The sequence below is a fragment of the Cetorhinus maximus genome, chromosome 5 (genome assembly GCF_964194155.1).
Source record: "Cetorhinus maximus chromosome 5, sCetMax3.hap1.1, whole genome shotgun sequence".
Taxonomy (NCBI): domain Eukaryota; kingdom Metazoa; phylum Chordata; class Chondrichthyes; order Lamniformes; family Cetorhinidae; genus Cetorhinus; species Cetorhinus maximus.
Window position 1 is genome coordinate 87,385,276 of NC_135883.1, and position 18,659 is coordinate 87,403,934.

Consider the following 18,659-nt stretch of genomic DNA (forward strand, 5'->3'; position numbering starts at 1 on the left):
ACACAATCATACCTTACAGATAACGTCCCAGACACCAGCATCTCCATCCCTGGGTATGTTCTGTTGCACCGGAAGGACAGACCCAGCAGAGGTGGCGGCACAGTGGTATACAGTTGGGAATGAGTTGTCCTGACTTTGCTCAACATTGACTCCGGACCAAATGAAGTCTCATGGTATCAGGTCAAACATGGGGAAGGAAACCTCTACTTGCCATTTACTCACCCCCCCCCAGCTGATGAATCAGCACTCCTCCTACACTTGGAGGAAGCACTGAGGGTATCAAGGTTGCAGAATGTACTCTGGGTGGAGGACTTCAAGAGTGGCTTGGTAGCACTGACTGAGCTGGCGAGTCATAAATGACATAGCTGCTAGACTGGGTCTGCAGCAGGTGGTGAGGGAACCAACAAGGAAAAACCTACTTGACCTCATCCTCACCAACCTGCCTTTCACAGATGCATCTGTCCATGACAGTATCAGTAGGAGTGACTACCACACAGTCCTTGTGGAGACGAAGCCCCAGCTTTACATTGAGGATACTCTCCATCGTGTTGTGTGGCACCATCACCATGCTAAATGGGATAGATTTCAAACAGATCTAGCAACTCAATACTGGGCAACCATGAGGCACTGTGGGCCATCAGCAGCAGCAGAATTGTCATCGAACACAACCTGTAACCTCATTGCCCGGCATTACCCCAACTCTACCATTACCAGGGGATCAAACCTGGTTCAATGAAGAGTGCAGGAGGGCATGCCAGGAGCAGCACCAGACATACCTAAAAATGAGATGTCAGCCTGGTGAAACTACAACACAGGACTACCTGTGTGCCAAACAGCATAAGCAGCAGGTGATAGACAGAGCTAAGCGATTCCACAACCAACGGATCAGATCCAAGCTCTTCAGTCCTGCCACATCCAGTCGTGAATGGGGATGGACAATTTAATAACTTACCAGAGGAGCAGGAGGCTCCACAAATATCCCCATCCTCAATGACGGGGAAGTCCAGCTCATCAGTGCAAAAAGATAAGGCTGAGGAATTTGGAACAATCTTCAGCCAGAAGTGCTGAGTGGATGATTCATCTCGGCCTCCGCCGGAGGTCCCAAGCGTCTCAGATGCCAGTCTTCAGCCAATTCGATTTGCTCCACGTTATATCAAGAGACATCTGAAGGCACTGGATACTGCAAAGGCTATGGGCCCTGACAATATCCCGACAATAGTGCTGAAGATTTGTGCTCCAGAACTTTCAATGCCCCTAGCCAAGCTGTTTTAGTCTACAACACTGGCATCTAGCTGGCAATGTAAAAAACTATCTTAGGTGTGTCCTGCTCACAAAAAGCAGGACAAATCCAACTTAGCCAATTATAGCCTCATCAGTCTACTCTCAATCATCAATAAAGTGATGGATATTAGCAGTGCTATCAAGTGGTACTTGTTTAGCAATAACCTGCTCACTGATGCCCAGTTTGGGTTCTGCCAGGGCCACTCAACTCCTGACCTCATTACAGCCTTGATTCAAACATGGGCAAAACAGCTGAACTCCAAAGGTGAGGTGAGAGTGACTGCCCTTGACAGTGTTATGACACAACAGATGGTAAATGCTGAACTGTTCAAATCCCAGACGGAAACTTAAAACAACTGTCACAACTAATTTTCAATTTGTATGTTTCGAGATGCAGGCTTTGAATTCAGTAATCAGACCACCGAGTCTTAAGAGGTTTTTATAAAACTAAAATAAACATTTATTAATAAGAAATGATTTTAAATACATACATAGATCTACAAATTACTACTATGATAACTTCTAAATCCCCTAACTCCCAGTTACACTTTCATTAAGGCAACATTAAGACACGTAGGCCGGGATTTTACATTGACTTGCAGCGGGACCGGAAGATCCCGGTGGCGGGCGGGTACAGAAAATCCCACCCATAGATTTTAAAAGACCCAAGCAAAGAAACATGATACCCTGAACAAGTCGGATTCAAATTGAGTTCTCTTAACTTAAGTCCCTGGAAGCAGCAGTTTGGCACATACAGGCTGCAGGTTTTTCATAATTGTCGGAAATTAAACTGCCCCCCTTACAAACAGCCTTCTCTCTGTACATATTTTATCCATATTTTCCTCTTTGAATGCAAATTCCCATTGTTTTTCTACGTCTTTTGAACTTTACCTCTCTACTGATAAAAAATCTATCATCCAACCAATTCCACTAGTAATTTTTGAGAAAAATAAATAAACACACTATTCCTTACTACTTCTGCTGGGTAGTTATACATTACATCCCCTCCTTTGAATTCAAGCCACTATAGTTTGTTTAAAAATGCAAATGTTCACTTTACACTTCACATTTTCAAACTTCCCATGTTTACCTAATTAACATTTCAAACCTAACTTCTCTTCTTACATCAAAGCACCCAGACTAGCTGCCTCTAATTCAATTAAGTCACACACACACACACAGTTACTCAATTTTACAATAAATTCCAATAACATTACAGAAATTATTATATCTTCCTGATGGACATCAAGGCAGCATTTGACCGGGTGTGGCATCAAGGAGCCCTCACAAAAATGGGGTCAATGGAAATCAGGGTAAAACTCTCTACTCTTTGGAGTCATACCTAGCACAAAGGAAGATGGTTGTGGTTGTTGGAGGTCAATCACCTCAGTTCCAGGACATCACAGCAGAAATTCGTCAGGGTAGTGTCCTAGGCCCAACCATCTTCAGCTGCTTCATCAATGACCTTCCTTCCATCATTAGGTCAGAAGTGGGGATGTTCACTGATGAGTGCACAATATCCAGCACCATTCGCGACTCCTCAGATACTGAAGCAGTACATGTCCAAATGCATCAAGACCTGTACAAAATTGAGGCTTGGGCTGACAAGTAGCAAGTAATGTTTGCACCAAACAAGTGCCAGGCAATGACCATCTCCAACAAGAGAGAATCTAACCACCATCCCTTGACATTCAATCACATTACCATTGCTGAATCCCCCACTATCAACATCCTGGGAGATACCATTGACCAGAAACTGAACTGGACTGGCCACATAAATACTGGGGCTAGAAGAACAGGTCAGCGGCTAGGAATCCTGTAGAGAGTAACTCACCCCCTGACTCCCCAAAGCCTGCCCACTATCTACAAGGGCATAAGTCAGGAGTGTGGTGGAATACTCTCCACTTGCCTGGATGAGTGCAGCTGCAACAACACTCAAGAAGCTTGACACCATCCAGGACAAAGCAGCACCCTTGATTGGCATCCCCTCCACAAACATTCATGCCCTCTGCCATTGATGAACAGTGGCAACAGTATGTGCCATCTACAAGATGCACTTCAGGAACTCACCAATTCTCCTTAGACAGAACCTTCCATACCCACTACCATCTTAAAGGACAAGGGCAGCAGATAGATGGGAACACCGCCACCTGGAAGTTCCCTTCCAAGCCACTCACCATCCTGACTTGGAACTATACCACTGTTCTTTTACTGTCGTTGGGTCAAAATCCTGGAACTCCCTCCTGGTGTACTTACACCACAGGGACTGCAGCAGTTCAAGAAGGCAACTCATCACCACCTTCTCAAGAGCAATTATGGATGGGCAATAAATGCTGGCCTAGCCAGCGATGTTCACATCCCACAAATGAATAATAAAAATAATACTGAGTACACAAAATGCCAAAATTTTGATTCCCCAGCCTTAATATTCCTCACCTTGATGAGTACAAATTCACAGACAATGTGAATATTCCTGAAATTTCTTGGATTATGATTATAGTGGTTACACTGGAATTATGCATAATCATTATCAGTGCTCCCTTGATGCGAGCATGACATCTACTCAGGGTTGCAAGTTTCTGCCATGAGTCTTCTTGTGACTCAACAGGCTGATCCTCTATTCATATAACTTTGTGTATTTGGGGCAGGAGGTAGTGGGATCTGGAGTGCAGGATTTGCTTCCATTTCTTTTCTTCTCTGCTGCCGCTCTGCCACATCATTAAGAAGTTGCGCCTCAAAGCATGATGTAACTTGATGGACAAGTTGCCGCCATTCTGAACCATTGGTAGCAAGCTCTTCCCAATCATTAATGCCAATGCTGACGCACCTCAAGGAGAGCTTCAGGCTGTCTTTGAAGCATTTTGTTTGTTCTCCCCTGCAACGCTGATCACTTGAGAGTTGAGGAAACAGGACCTGATGGGGGAGATGGTATCCAGCCACCCAAACACAGTATCCAGTCCATCGAGGTTGATTTTGCAGGAGTTTTGCCTTACTGCACATGGAGCTGGCTTCAAGAAGGACACAAGCATTTGCTCGACAGTCTTCCCGTTGAATCTGAAGGATATAGTGGAGGCATTGTTGATGGAATTTCTCTAGTGCTCTTATGTGTCACTGATACAGAGTTCAGATCTCACTGCAGTACAGGAGCGTGGTGACAACAACTGGCCTGTATACTAGGACTTTTGTTGACTTGCAGAGGTCTTTGTCATCAAGCACTCACTGCCCTAGTTAATAGAGGGCTGAGCTGGGACTGTTGATCCAGCGTTGGATCTTCTTGCCATTGATGACCTTTTGAGAGAGGTGGCTGCCAAGGTATGGGGAGTGTTCAACATATTGTAGAGTCCTTCTTCAACATATATGGATGTGGAATATTTGGCTGACCAGGTGTGGGCTGATATGAGTTTTGTTTTGGTAACATTCAAGGACAGGCCAAGATTCTTGTATGCTGAATTGAAGAGATTACAATGACACAGCAATCATCCACACACTGTAGATCATATATATTTATGGTCGTCAGTTTAGTTTTGGCACGGAGGCAACTGAGGTTAAAGAGTTTTCCATCTAGATCTCAACCCCAGCAGAATGCGTGTCAGTATTTTCCCTGCTTTGGACAAGAGGAAAATACCTCGATAGTTTCCGCAGCATGATTTATCTCCCTTCTTGAAGATGGTTGCAGTTGTAGTAGTCCTGAAGTCTGGGCATGTTCTTTTTCCTGCCAAATCCACAGGATGAATGCATGGATTCTTGATGTGAGCAAAGGTCCGCCAGCTTTGAAGACCTCAGCTGGAATACCACTGGGGCTGCAGGCTTTGTTGTTTTTCACCCATTTGGTTGTTACAGCTCTCCCATCGATGGTGGTTTACCCGTGAATTCTACTACAGGGTACTGTGGGTTAGCCTGGAGAGTATCAATTACCACTGTGGATTCACAGTTTAAGAGTTGTTCAAAATGTTCATTCCAGCATTGACCCATGGCATTTTGATCCTTAAGAAGGGAAACACTATCCTGTGAGTGAAGGGGAATTTTGTCCATTTGACCTTGGTATATAGATGGCCCTTGTGTTTTCAAAAAAACCTTTCGATGTCATGATGGTCAGCATGTAGTTGGATCTCTTGGGCTTTCTCTTTCCACCACAAATCCTTTATATTCTGAATTTTTCTTTGGGTGTCAGTCTTGAGCTGTTGGAAAACGTTCTTTTAGACTTGTGGCCTTGGATTGTTGTGCCAGGCAATGAAGGCTGCTCATTCTTGTTCTAGGAAGTCACATATTTCAGCATTATTTTCATCAAACCTGGTGAGGACGATCTTTGTACCCAGTGGTCTGGACACAAGAGTCTAGGACAGCTGATTTTATTTGACCCCATTGTTCTGAATTGAGATGAATGTGTGAAGATTTTCCAGATTGGTTGCGAGCTGCACTTGGAATTCCTCTCTTTAGTTGGGCTGCTTTAGGGCTGAGACATTGATCTTCTTCCTCTTGGACTTTTGGGTCTTGCTATTTGGATGTCCAGCAGGCATCAGTCCCCAGCATGGATCAAGTGATACGAACATCGCTTAGATCTTTGACTCGAGCAATTACATAATCCAGAAGGTGCCAATGCTTTGATCTAAGATGCCTCCTCATGGTTTTGAATTTGTCCTTTTGGTGGAAGAGGATCTTTGTTATAATGAGACCATGCTGAGCACAGTTTGTCAGCAGGAGGATTGTCCTTTCCCACCCCATTTTTCCTAATGGTTCCTCTCCAGATATCAGAGTCACAGCCAACCCTGGCATTAAAGCCCCCAGAAAGATGATCTTTTCTTCTTTTGAGATGGCAGTGAGGACTTCATCAAGGTTAGCACAGAACTTTTCCTTAACATCTTCATTGGAATCAAGGGCTGGAGCGTAAGCACTGATGATGGTGACATATTGATTACAGCTGAGCTGTGTCTTTCATTTCTACAATTGGGGGGTTCTGGCCGTGCGCCCAAGGTCTTATTCCGGATCGCAAAACCAACTCAGAGGGTCACTGTCAGCTTTTCCTTTCCAGTAGGATGTGTATCCCCCTGTTTGTTCCTTTGGTTGCCCCTCCCCAGGAAGGTGCGTCTCACCGAGGGCAGAGATGTCAATTTGGAGTCTCGATAGCCCATGTGATGCGATTGCAGTTCTTCTTTCTGGACGGTCACTATTGAGATTGTTGTGAGTGTTCTAACATTCCAAGTTGCAAAATTTAAAGTTTTTTTTCTTTGACCACAAATATAACAATCCCACAGGGTGTGGTTTCCTAGCTAGGAGAAAGTGGGACAGCCTTTTTTTATGGCATCTTTTCTCACTGCCTCCCCATTTGAGATGAGCAGTGGATACCCTGAAGATGATTGCTGAGTCACAGATGCTGCTGCCCAAAGACAACTCTGTCTCAACACAGATGTCCAACCACCTTCATGCATCAGTCGCAGGTTCTTGACTAGGGACTCGCAGGTTCTCAGACTTGTCCCCGTCTTCACTTCTCCATCGCCACAGGACTTGGCAATGGGCCCTGGTAGAAGCCTGCACGTGACTTTGTTTAATGTGGGGACCTTGGGGCGCAGTCATAGACTACATGATCTTGACAGGTTAGTGATCAGACTTCAGAGACGTGTTAAACCATGATGACCAGGACCATCTTGCAACTGCAGCCTTCTTCTGCCTTTGCAGCCGATGAGACGGAGCCTTCCTATGTCTGTTCTGCCGTTGAGAAATTTTTGGTCTGCACTTTGTCTAGCACCTCCACCTGACCTTGCTGTCATGGGTGGCCCTACCCTGCCAGGAGAAAGGAATGCCCGTGGTCTCGTTCAAGGGTTCATCTGAGCACACAAGCCTCTCCACCACCGTCAAGATGGTGATCCAAGGATGGGAAAGCGCCAGACAAAGTATGCTTAATAATGCTGTCCAGCATTGATCCTACCTAAGATTAAGAGATAAGTGAAAAGGATGGTTCACTTACATGGGACAGGTTGGCGTGAGTGCCATTTTGTGTGTACTTTTGCTGCTCATCTACCTATGTTGCCTGCAAACACTTGAACCAGCAAGAACTAAGGAAGGATTGTCCAGGCCTCTGATCTCAGCCATTATCTCTTCAGTCCTTTTCACAAGGAGGCCAATGTTCAAAAATATTTGAAAACTGGTGGTTTGTTGGGTCTAAATATGCTTTTGTGGAGACTGGTACTCTTTCACCACTTGGCTCACTTGTAAGGGGCAGTCAGAGATTCTATCTAGTATAAGAAATTATTGGAGCATTTGCCATGGCCATTTGCATGGTGCTGTCAAGGAGAAGATTGAATATCTGCCATGTGCTGCTGTCCTCAGGTATGCCTCTTTCAGTCATCTACTTTTCATTGTGCAAGTTTGTCCTGTAACTATGTGCAATAGGTGAGGCTGGTACGTGAGTATTGTCTCCGAGGTGACTTAATCGGCTGCTATAACACATCTACTGTATTACCATGTTTCGGCAGAGCCTGTAAGGGGAAATATTGCACACTAAGGAGTTAGTGAACCCCTGAACTGCAGTTCAGGTTGAAGGAGAACTTTCGCACCAAGTAATTTTTGAGGGTGAATTATGTGTTGTCACCTATGATGCCCAAAAAAGAAAAGGGACAGTGACTTTGCAGTTACCCTGTCTGCTATCATCAGATAATTGAACTGGTCTGATCAGTACTGTATCTAATCCCCAATCACATAAGGACCTTCCCAATTTTTTTTTCATTTATGCTACCTTTTCAGTAACGCCTCTATGTATAAATGATAACCCTGAATTTCTGTGACATTTCACCAACCCCTGTAACTTTGGCAAGAAAACAGCTACCTCTCTGTGGAAATTCAAGGCCAATGTGCTATAAATCCCTTGGGGAAACAGTAAACTAAAATCACCCAGTTTACTGAATGACCCCAAATGAAGAGATTTCCAACAAGATTCTACTTCTTGTACCTTTCACTTTAACACAATTCAGAATCAATAAAATTACACATGAATTAAAAGGCAAATGGAGCTTCAAATAAAAAAGGTAAATTTCACTTTAAGTAGTTGATATAAAAAAGATACATCTTATGCAAACACAAGAATTTGCACCACCCCCCGCACAAATGTGGCTCTATGTACACAGTTCCACAATATGTTGTTGTTTATTCATGCAGGGTAGGTCAGGAGTCCTATCTGACAACAGCTTTCACCTTCAAGGTTTACAAGTATTTTTATCATCAGCAAGATGCACTTCTATTAACCCTCTCCCCCCTCGGATCACAACAGTCCTGATGGTGTAGCTTTCCAGAGTTCCTTTTGAATAACACTCCGGTCCATAATTTGGACCCTCCTGGGAAAACACCCAGCTCTTGAACATCTCCAACCTATTTGTACAGCTTTCCACGTTTAGACCTTTTCAGCCAGCTCGCACATTGCCTCTAAGAGCTCTTGTCTCCTTTCCTGCCAAACAGGAAAAACTGACCTCTTCCAGTGAATGATTTGCTTTTCTCCTTCAAGAATCGTCTGTGCTCCTATTTCTGTCTCTGTCTGCTTTCCCTTTGTGCCTGTACCTGTGTGCTGATTGCCTTCATCCTCCAGCTCCTCTGCTTGTAACTCTCTGTTGTGTCTGCCAGCTGCACAACTTCTTTGTATCTTAGCTTCCTTCCTGTTGGAACTGCTTCCAATTCAAGGGTTGCCAGGTCACATTGACCAGTATTTCTTGTTAACCAAGAAAACTACAATTGATCCCTTTATAATTGATGCAAACTTTTAAAAGTCCCTTTCAAACATTCTTAAAAACAATTACAGATTCTACAAACATTTTAAATAAATTACAAATTTTCCTTACTGTACTGCTTTTAAATGTCTTTAAATTCAACGATTAGACAATCTTGCTTACTAAAAATATAAATTGGATATTCTTCTTTCAGTATTTCATCTGTTTTTACTATTTACTACTATTTTTCAATCCAAGTCCATTTATTTCAAACTTGCTGCCCCCTAGGCACAAGGTTTCCTTCCTGGCATACTCTAGTTTCTTGAACATGCCCCTTGATCTGTTGCTCCATCTGCCAATGTCTCCCCAAGTTATTTCTCCAGTTCTGCACATTCTATATAACCAGCTTTATACACCAACATCAAGACCATTGAGAAGGAATTAACTTATGACTCTCTCAAGCAATTTCATATTATCCCATGACATAGGAGCATTCTGAAGACTAAATATATTCTGACTAGTAACAATATTAGTATTAAAATTGAAGCATTGGAAGACATTGTAAAAATATAAACCACTTACATAATGATTTGTATAGCTGACTGATGTAAATTTTCAGAACCTGCAGGTTTTTTGTGCAACCTCTAAAATATATTTCATGTAAAATCCTTTATTAGGCTTATATGAATGTCTCAGTGCTTAATGTACCATAGCATGAGTAAATTGATGGTGCTATCATTGTCACAACATCTCAGTGTTTAGGATCAAAACATTTTAAGCTTCCAAATGCTTGAAATAAACCTAGAAATTTGCATCTAAGCCTTGTGTCAGCCTGAGTCAGTAAGTACCCCTTTGGGTTCTGAGTCAGAGATTATGGTTTCAAACTCCATGGTTTTGAGCACATAACTGAAGCTGTGATTCCAGTCCCATTCTGAGTGAGTGCTGTATTGTCAGAGGTGCCATCCTTTAGATGTGATGGCTATCTAAGGACCAACCTGCACATTCCAGATATTAGATTTCTTAAACAAAGTATTTAAAAGCAAGATGGAGCTCTCTTGATATCCTGAACATTTCTTACTCAGCTTGAACTATGAAAAATATTAATTGCTCTTGGCTGTAAGCAAGTCATTGCTTCATATTAGAAAGGTCTTTCAGCAAAACTTGTTTGTTGAACTTATTTATTTTTTAACCATGATGACACTTTTTTTTCTGAAAGGACATTGCTTTGTGCAAAACCGTCATGTTATTTACAAAATTCAACTCTGATTATGGAGCCACACTTGCCAGGAGCATGTGTTAGGGAATCATAGGCATATTGCTTTGAATTTTATAACCATTCATTTTGTGGATGGAGGACGACTGGCTGCAAGCTAGGGCTTTCTAACATATGTTCCGGATGGATGAGGCTGCCTTCTGGGTGTGTGCATTTGGAAAATCAGTCCTTTGATGAAAATGTTTTTCCTGGGGGAAAAAAAATGGGAAATGTTGGTTACACTTATTGTACCTGAATTTCCACAGGGATTCTGTAGATCTCCTGCTGTAAGTTCAGGGAGAGGTCAGCAGAATTCCCAGGTAAACTGTATCAAACCACAACTTTAGACATTTACATAATTTCTCTGGAGACATCCAATGATCTTTTGTCAAACTTATGACAGGAGACTGGGACACTTCCACAGAAATTCAAGATTATGTTGTTTACTTTTCAATGGTAGTTAAAAGCATAGTGGAAATGAATGTGCAGTAACAAAGAGAGGTGGCCTGGCCTCTTATAGGGTGATGAGAGTTGACTGGAATTGTGGCCTGGACCCTCAAAGATTTTTATAAATGTATTCACACACATTTGCACAAAAGCTAACACCCTTGATAGATATCTGTAACTGAATCCATCTTTTTCATTTTCTAGGGCAAAGCTCAGCTGCAAAGACAAAGTCTCAAGGTTGGTCACCTGAATAAAAACCTCTACCTTTTTCCTGTAGAAGTAGGTGATTTGAATAATTTGCTTTGCAGGAATTTGCAATGAATTGTACCTTTGAAATGAGAAAGAAAATATCATTAATTTGAGTTAGCCTGGTTTACCTTGAAAGTTGGAGTTCTGATTAGTCCCAGAATCTAGTGGCCCAGAATTTGCGAGAGCATAGCATCTCATGATGTGCCTGGTTTGTTAGACTCTTTCCTGCACATTTCAGCTCAAAAATTTTTTGCCTTGTAAGTGCTGGAAGTCTGAGCTAATAAAGGTGCAGCAAGAGCAACCTTCATGAACAATGGTACAAACAGTGTATCTCCTTAGCCAATGAAACGCAACGATTTGAGAAATAAACAGGAAAGACTGAAAAGGGTGAATTAAAATGAGTGAATTTAATTTCAAATCAGGTACAGAGATAGAAATAGAGAGGAAAAAGTTTGGTTTAAAAAAGTTAGGAAAACAAGAGATGGTGGCATAGTGGTAATTTTACCGGACTAATAATCCAGAGTCCCAGGCTAAAGCTTTGGGGACATGAGTTCAAATCCCAACATGGCAGCTAATAAAACAAATCTTATTGACAACCAGTCACAGTAATAGTGACCATGAAGCTATCATTGATTGCCATAAAAACTCATCCAGTTCAGTAATGCCCTTCTGCTATCCTTACCTGGTCTGGCCTACATGTGACTCTAGACCCACAGCAATATGGGTGTCTGTTAGCTGTCACTCAGTTCAAAGGCAATTAGTGATGGGTAACAAATGCTTGCCTTGCCAGGGACACCCACATCTCATGAAAGAATAAAGAAAAGAAATCCCGCTATACACTAGGGGGTTCATTGGTTCTAGAAAGTGTGCAGTGGGTCAATAGGCATGGAAGTAACTTCGCTTGGCATGAGGGGCCATGGGGGTGGGTAGAGGGAAATAGAGGGCATGGGGGGACATAACTTTGCATATGGAGCATGAGGGAAACCTTTTGAGCTTGCCTTTTAAAAGATCTTTTCATGCACACTAGGGTTCACAACACCTCTAAGGGGCCGTGAACCATGACTCTTTTAAAAACATAGCCCGACTCCATGAAAATTGCAGAGAAATAGGACAGTCTTTCTCCACAATGGAGCCAGCCTATCAGGAGTTTGGATGCGGGCATTTGACAAGAGCCACCCTGCACCCTTTAAAGGCACTCCCAAAAAATAAACACCCGGGAATGGGGTCGGAAATCCCAGAATTGGGATTTTTAAAGGGCCCCTGAGCCAATCTGATGTGATGAAAATCCAGGCCTATATGTACTAGATCTTAGAATTCCCTTTTGGCTAATGCGCTCATAGCATTCTTCCCCTGCAATGTTTACCTTATATCTACTCTTTACCATCAAATACAAGACATTGCCAAGTATATGTCCGGCATCAATGCATAGATACAGCACACGCTCATGCCATGTATTCAGCATGTCAACAAATATGCACAATCTTCTTTTTATAAATCATAGTCATGCAACTCCCCTGTTGAGAAATAGCAAGGTAAATGGGACAAATCCAGAATGGGGGGAGGTGCTGGCATTGTAGTATTGTCACTGGACTAATAATCCAGAGGCGCAGGGTAATGCACTGGGGACCCAGATTCAAATCCTATCACAGCAGATGGTGGAAATCGAATTCTGAATTCAGACCCATAGCAATGTGGTTGACTTTAAAATGCCCTCCGAAATGGCATAACAAGCCACTCAGTTGCCTCAATGAGGGCCATCTGACATCAACCTAGGTACCGGCAACGGCAAACTCAGCCCTGTTAACCCTTATAAAAATTGGGAGAGCTGTCTCACAGAACAGTCAAGCAACAGCCTGACATAGTCATACTCAAAGAATCATACCTTACAGATAACGTCCTAGACACCACCATCACCATCCCTGGATATGTCCTGTCCCACTGGCGGGACAAACCCAGCAGAGGTGGTGGCACAATGGTATACAGTTGAGAGGGAATTGCACTGAGAGTGCTCAGCTTCAACTCTGAAGTCTCATGGCAACAGGTCAAACATAGGCAAGGAAACCTCCTGCTGATTACCACGTACCGCTCTCCCTCAGCTGATGAATCAGTGCTCCTCCATGTTGAACAACACTTGGAGGAAGCAGAGAGGGTGGCAAGGGTGCAGAATCTACTCTGGGTGGGGACTTCAATATCCAAGAGTGGCTCAGAAGCAATACTACAGACTGAGCTGGCTGAGTCCTAAAGGACATAGTTAGAGTGCAACAGGTGGTGAGAGAATCAACAAGAGGGAAAAACATACTTGACCTCATCCTCACCAACCTGCCTATCACAGATGCATCTGTCGATGACTATATCAGTAGGAGTGACCACCGCACAGTGCTTGTGAAGACGAAGTTCCATCTTCACATTGAAAATACCCTCCTAAACGTTGTGTGCTAAATAGTTTCAAATAGATCTAGCAACTCAGGACAGGGCATCCATGAGGAGCTGTGGGCCATCAGCAGCAGCAGAATTGTACTCAAACACAATCTGTAACCTCATGGTTCGGCATATTCCCCACTCTACCATTACCATCAAGCCAGGGGATCAACCCTGGTTCAATGAAGAGTGCAGGAGGGCAAGCCAGGAGCAGCACCAGGCATACTTAAAAAAAAGAGGTGTCAACCTGGTGAAGCTATAACACAGGACAACTTGTATGCCAAACAGCATAAACAGCAAGGGCAGAACTTTCACACTGGCGTGTGGGGGCGGGCCCCGCACGTCCGAGTGTAAAAATGACGCATGGTGATGTTGGGTGAGTGTCCCGACGTCACTGCACGCCATCGTGATATTTTGTTGGACGGGCGCGCAATGATATCTGGTGCATGCCCGCCATTAATTAACAGGCCACTTAAGGTCATGACTCACCAATCGACACAGATTTTTCGGCACCCGTGCAATCTTCGGGTTGGCGCACGGGCGCAATGGGCAGGCAAGTAGGACACACTTGTATAAACCTCATCCACAGGTGGGATAAGATGGCTTAATGGGTCGCGAGTGCTCTCTCAAGTATTGATTTTTCAAAGCTATCAAGACTTGCCTGTGTGATCTGCAATACTTCAAAACGCATACCAGCTGCTTTGTCTGGTCTCTTAACCTTCAGGTCAACAGTCTGCAGTGAGGAATCTTTTTTGGGCCTGCAGGTTTCAGGAAGCCTTCCCTTAACCTGGGAATGGGATCTGAATTCTCCACTGGAGGTACCTCCTCTGAGGAGGAAGGGAGGGCTAGAAGCGGGGAGGAGGCCGGGAGTGCACATTCAGCCTCCAGGGGAGCATCCTGTGGGAGGACAGGTGCAGGCACAAGGGGCGCAGGGCCAAGAGGTAGACCAAGGTGGAAGGAGCCGCAGAAGATGCCACTATCCTGCTGCCAGGGTTTACAGGCGGTGAAACAGCTACCTCAATATGTCTGAGGTGCAGTGCCAAAGGAGGCTCCATCTCTCAAGGGAGACAGTCAACTATATCTGTAGATGATTGGGCCTGAGATCTCTGCTAACTGTGTGGGTGGACACCCCATGCCAGTGGCTCTGAAGGTCACAGCTGCCCTCAACCTCTATGCCTCTGGCTCGCTCTGTCTGGCCGGACTCGTCCCAGCGGTAGCAGATAAAGGTCAATGCACGCCTAAACAGAGCATCTGTAACCTGCTGGACACAAGTGTGGACAGCTGATTGGGAGACACCGCAAAGATCACCTTTCGTGGTGATTGCTGTCTTCCTCCGCATCCAGGGTGCAATCGACTACACACATGTGGCCATCAAGGGGCCAGCAGGTGAGCCCGGTGCCTTCATCAACAGGAAGGGCTTCCACTCCATGAACGTGCAGATAGTGTGTGACCACAGGATGCAGATTCTACAAGTCTGTGCAAGGTACCCAGGCAGCTCCCACAACGCCTACATCCTCAGACACTCCCAGGTGCCGGGGCTCTTCAGTGCTCCAGCCCGGCTGGATGGATGGCTGCTGGGTGACAAGGGCTATCCCCTCAGAAGGTGGCTCGTGACGCCTCTCCACCATTCAAGATCAGAAGCTGAGCAGTGATACAATAGGAGCCACGCCTCCACAAGGGCTGTGGTGGAGAGAACCATCGGTCTTCTCAAGGTGCGCTTCCGATGCCTGGTACACTCAGGGGGTGCACTCCAGTACCCCCAGATCATGTCTCTGTGATAGTGGTTGCATGCTGCGCTCTCCACAATCTTGTGCTGGAAAGGGGGGACGCAGTGGATGATGAAGATGTCGACGCAGTGGCTGCGGCTGCACACGATGAGTCCAGCACTGATTCTAAGGATGAGCACGCACAGGGAAATGCTCAGGGGGTAGACGCTGACCCAGCCATATTGCAGGGAGGCAGGGACACCCAGGAGGCTTTAATCCAATGAACCTTCAGCTAGCACACCACAGATTGACCACCTGGACAAGCCTGGGCTGTAGGCTTCATTTTCGAGACCTAAGTGCCAAATCTTTCAGGTTAGGAAAAGTAACTAAGGGCCTTGTTAATAAAGCTGAATGTCCCACAAAGCACTCCTAACATTTTTGGAAACCATACACATGCAGAAGAAAAGAGGCACCCTCAGCCATAGTCACATGTCTGAATTTAATATCACAGGCAAAGAAACTTAAGCCAAAAAAATGACAATGGTATTCCAATTCAAAGCAAATCATAAAGACCTCATCTCGGGCCAACACAAAAGCACCACGAGAGTGGCCACTCACTCCAAGGAGGACGCATGGCGCTAGGACATGTGACTCATTGCTTCGGCGATCGTCCATGTACACCTCCATCATAGAGACCAAACCAAGCATAGTCTCATGTATCTCCCCCAGATGCTCCCGCACACTCGGCCGCATTTCCTGCCCCTGCTGCGTTGTGGACGACTCTAGAGGCACATCATCAGGCACCGACTGAGCATGTGCCTGGTCCCCTGCAGTCCTCTGACTGCTGGCGCCATGGGCACTCTCTGTCTCTGCCAGCTCCTCCAACGACTGTGAAGTGTCCTCACTGCTGTGCCCCGGGACGCTAGCCGATGTTCTAACTCCCACCAAGGTGCTATTATCTGCACTGGTGCTTGCCTGGCTGAGATGGTGTGATACTGGTGAGTCCGAGACTTCAGCGCCCTCAAGTGTGAGAGGGGGCCTCTGCTGCTTCTCCTCCTGGCCCTGCTCCGCTGATGCTGAAAGGAATAACAAGGACATTAGATCAGTTAACAGGGAAACAATGACAAAGTGCATCCCTGTCCCCCGGATCATTATGTGCTCATCCTTCCTTAAGCAACGGAGAAGCCATGTTGCAAAATTAAATCACTGAACATTCAGCACTGCCATGGCTGTTGGGAGAACAATGCCGACCTCACTGCTGGGCATACATACCTGGCCGTGACACCCCAGCCTCACTGACACCAGTGGACCTGGGCGCATGGCGCCTCTCCAAATCCAGGCCTCCTGCTCAAATCGGCTGAGAATGGCGATTTGTGCCTGGCCGCCACCAGTCCTCGCCCGCTCTGCCGCGTTATGAGCATTCTTCTCCTGGAAATAAGAGAACAGCATTGATTTGTGCAAATTGTACATGGACTCTCTTCGCGCACCCCAACCAGAGTGGGACATATCAAGGCTCCAGTGCCTCCTCACTCTGCTGCTGCCAAACACTCACACAAAGGTGCTAGGCCTATTCCCCCCACCCCCACCACCACCCCGCCCCCAGGGCCACATGTTGCCTACATCACATTAGGCACCACACACAATATATCCTTCTATAGCAAGGAGGCACAAGCACGTAGAGCACAGAGGGCAGCAGACGGATTGTTGCCACGCCACCTTGAAGCTCCCCTCCCAGCAGGTTATCACCTTGACTTGGACGTGTCTTGCAGTTCAAGCACAGCGCCTAGGTGCAGCTCCTCCAGGTAGCCCCCAAAACAGTAATGTGGGTCTCAGTGTACCACTTGCAGTGGGGGCAGAACCCATCTCTTCACCACCCTTTCACGGTGACTTCGGCATGGGCAATATGTGCTGGCCCACCCAGCAAATGATTCAATGCAGTCACTACACTCAGACTTGGGGGGTGGGGGCAGCAGGGGGGAAAGCTGAACTGCTGGGTTAAGTGACCAATGCCAACATTGTCCTCACCCTTCCAGAGCACAACAAATCGTTGAAGCGCTTGCGACACTGGATCCAGGTGCACCATACCATGTCGTGGGAGCTCACCACCTTTGCCATCTCCTCCCAGGCACGTTTCATCACGTCGGGGGGCCTCCTCATCCCGTCCTGGGGAACCAGCACCTCCCGCCATGCTGCCACCTCCTCGAGGAGGGCAGCAAGGCAATCGTCTGAGAAACGAGGGGCACACCGGTCCCCCACCCTACCCTCCAGCCTGGCCTGCCCGATGGCCTACCCTCTGGACTTGCATCACCTCCATTGCCCCACTGTAAGAGCCCTTCGCCCAGCCATTGTGAGCAGCCTTTCCACGCCCATGCCCGCTCCGCCCCCCACCCACCATCCAGAAAATTCTGCCCCAAGTGATAGGCAGAGCTAAGCAATTCCGCAACCAACAGATTAGATCTAAGATCTGCAGTCCTGCCACATCCAGTTATGAATGGTGTTGGACAATTAAACAACTCACTGGAGGAGGAAGCTCCATAAATATCCGCATCCTCAATGATGAAGGAGCCCAGCACATCAGTGCAAAAGATAAGACTGAAGCAATTGTAACAATCTTCAGCCGGAAGTGCCGAGTGGATGATTTATCTCGGCGTCTTCCAGAAGTCCCCAGCATCGCAGATGCCAGTCTTCAGCCAATTCAATTCACTCCACATGATATCAAGAAATGGCTCAAGGCACTGGATACTACAAAGGTTATGGACCCTGACAATATTCTGGCAATAGTACTGAAAACTTGCACTTCAGAACTTGCCGCGCCCCTAGCCAAGCTGTTCCAGTACTGCTACAACACTGGCATCTATCCGGCTATGTGGAAAAATATCCTGTGCATGAAAAACAAGACAAATCCAACCCAGCCAATTACAGCCCCATCAGTCAACTCTCCATCATCAGTAAATCCTATCAAGCAGCACTTGCTTATCAATAACCTGCTCACTGACGCTCAGTTTGGTTTCTGCCAGGGCCACTCAGCTCCTGACCTCATTACAACCTTAGTTCAAACATGGACAAAAAAGCTGAACTTCCTAGGTGAAATGAGAGTTACTGGCCTTGAGATCAAGGCAACATTTGACTGAGCATGGCATCAAGGAGCCCTAGCAAACTGGAGTAAATGGGAATCCGGGGGAAAACTCTCCTCTGGTTGGAGTCATGCCCAGCACAATGGAAGATGGTTGTGGTTGTTGGAGGCCAATCAACTCAGTTCCAGGACATCACTGCAGGAGTTCCTCAGGCACTAGGCCCAGCCACCTTCAGCTGCTTCATCAATGACCTTCCTTCCATCATATGGTCAGAAGTAGAAGTCAGTGCAGAAATCCCCTGTGGCTGTCCCCCTCTCTAATAGGTATACCATTTTGGATACTGTTGGGGGGGATGGCCTATCAAGGGAAAACAACAGCAGTAGCCAGAGCAGTGATACCACGGATGTCTCTGTTGTTCAGCAGGGGGTGTCAAAGCACAGAAGAGCAATTGTCATAGGGGACTCTATAGTCAGGGGCTCAGATAGGCGCTTCTGTGGTCGTGAAAGAGACACCAGGATGGTATGTTGCCTCCCTGGTGTCA

General features: G+C 45.9%; 1 long non-coding RNA gene across 1 annotated transcript in view; it reads left to right on the top strand.

Moving 5' to 3' along the window:
• Positions 1-18,659, top strand: part of LOC144680778 (uncharacterized) — a 70,669-nt gene that overhangs the window by 35,122 nt on the left and 16,888 nt on the right. Inside the window, exon 2 of the long non-coding RNA XR_013576621.1 lies at positions 10,876-10,908. This is a non-coding gene — a long non-coding RNA (uncharacterized LOC144680778). The remainder of the gene's footprint in view (positions 1-10,875; positions 10,909-18,659) is intronic.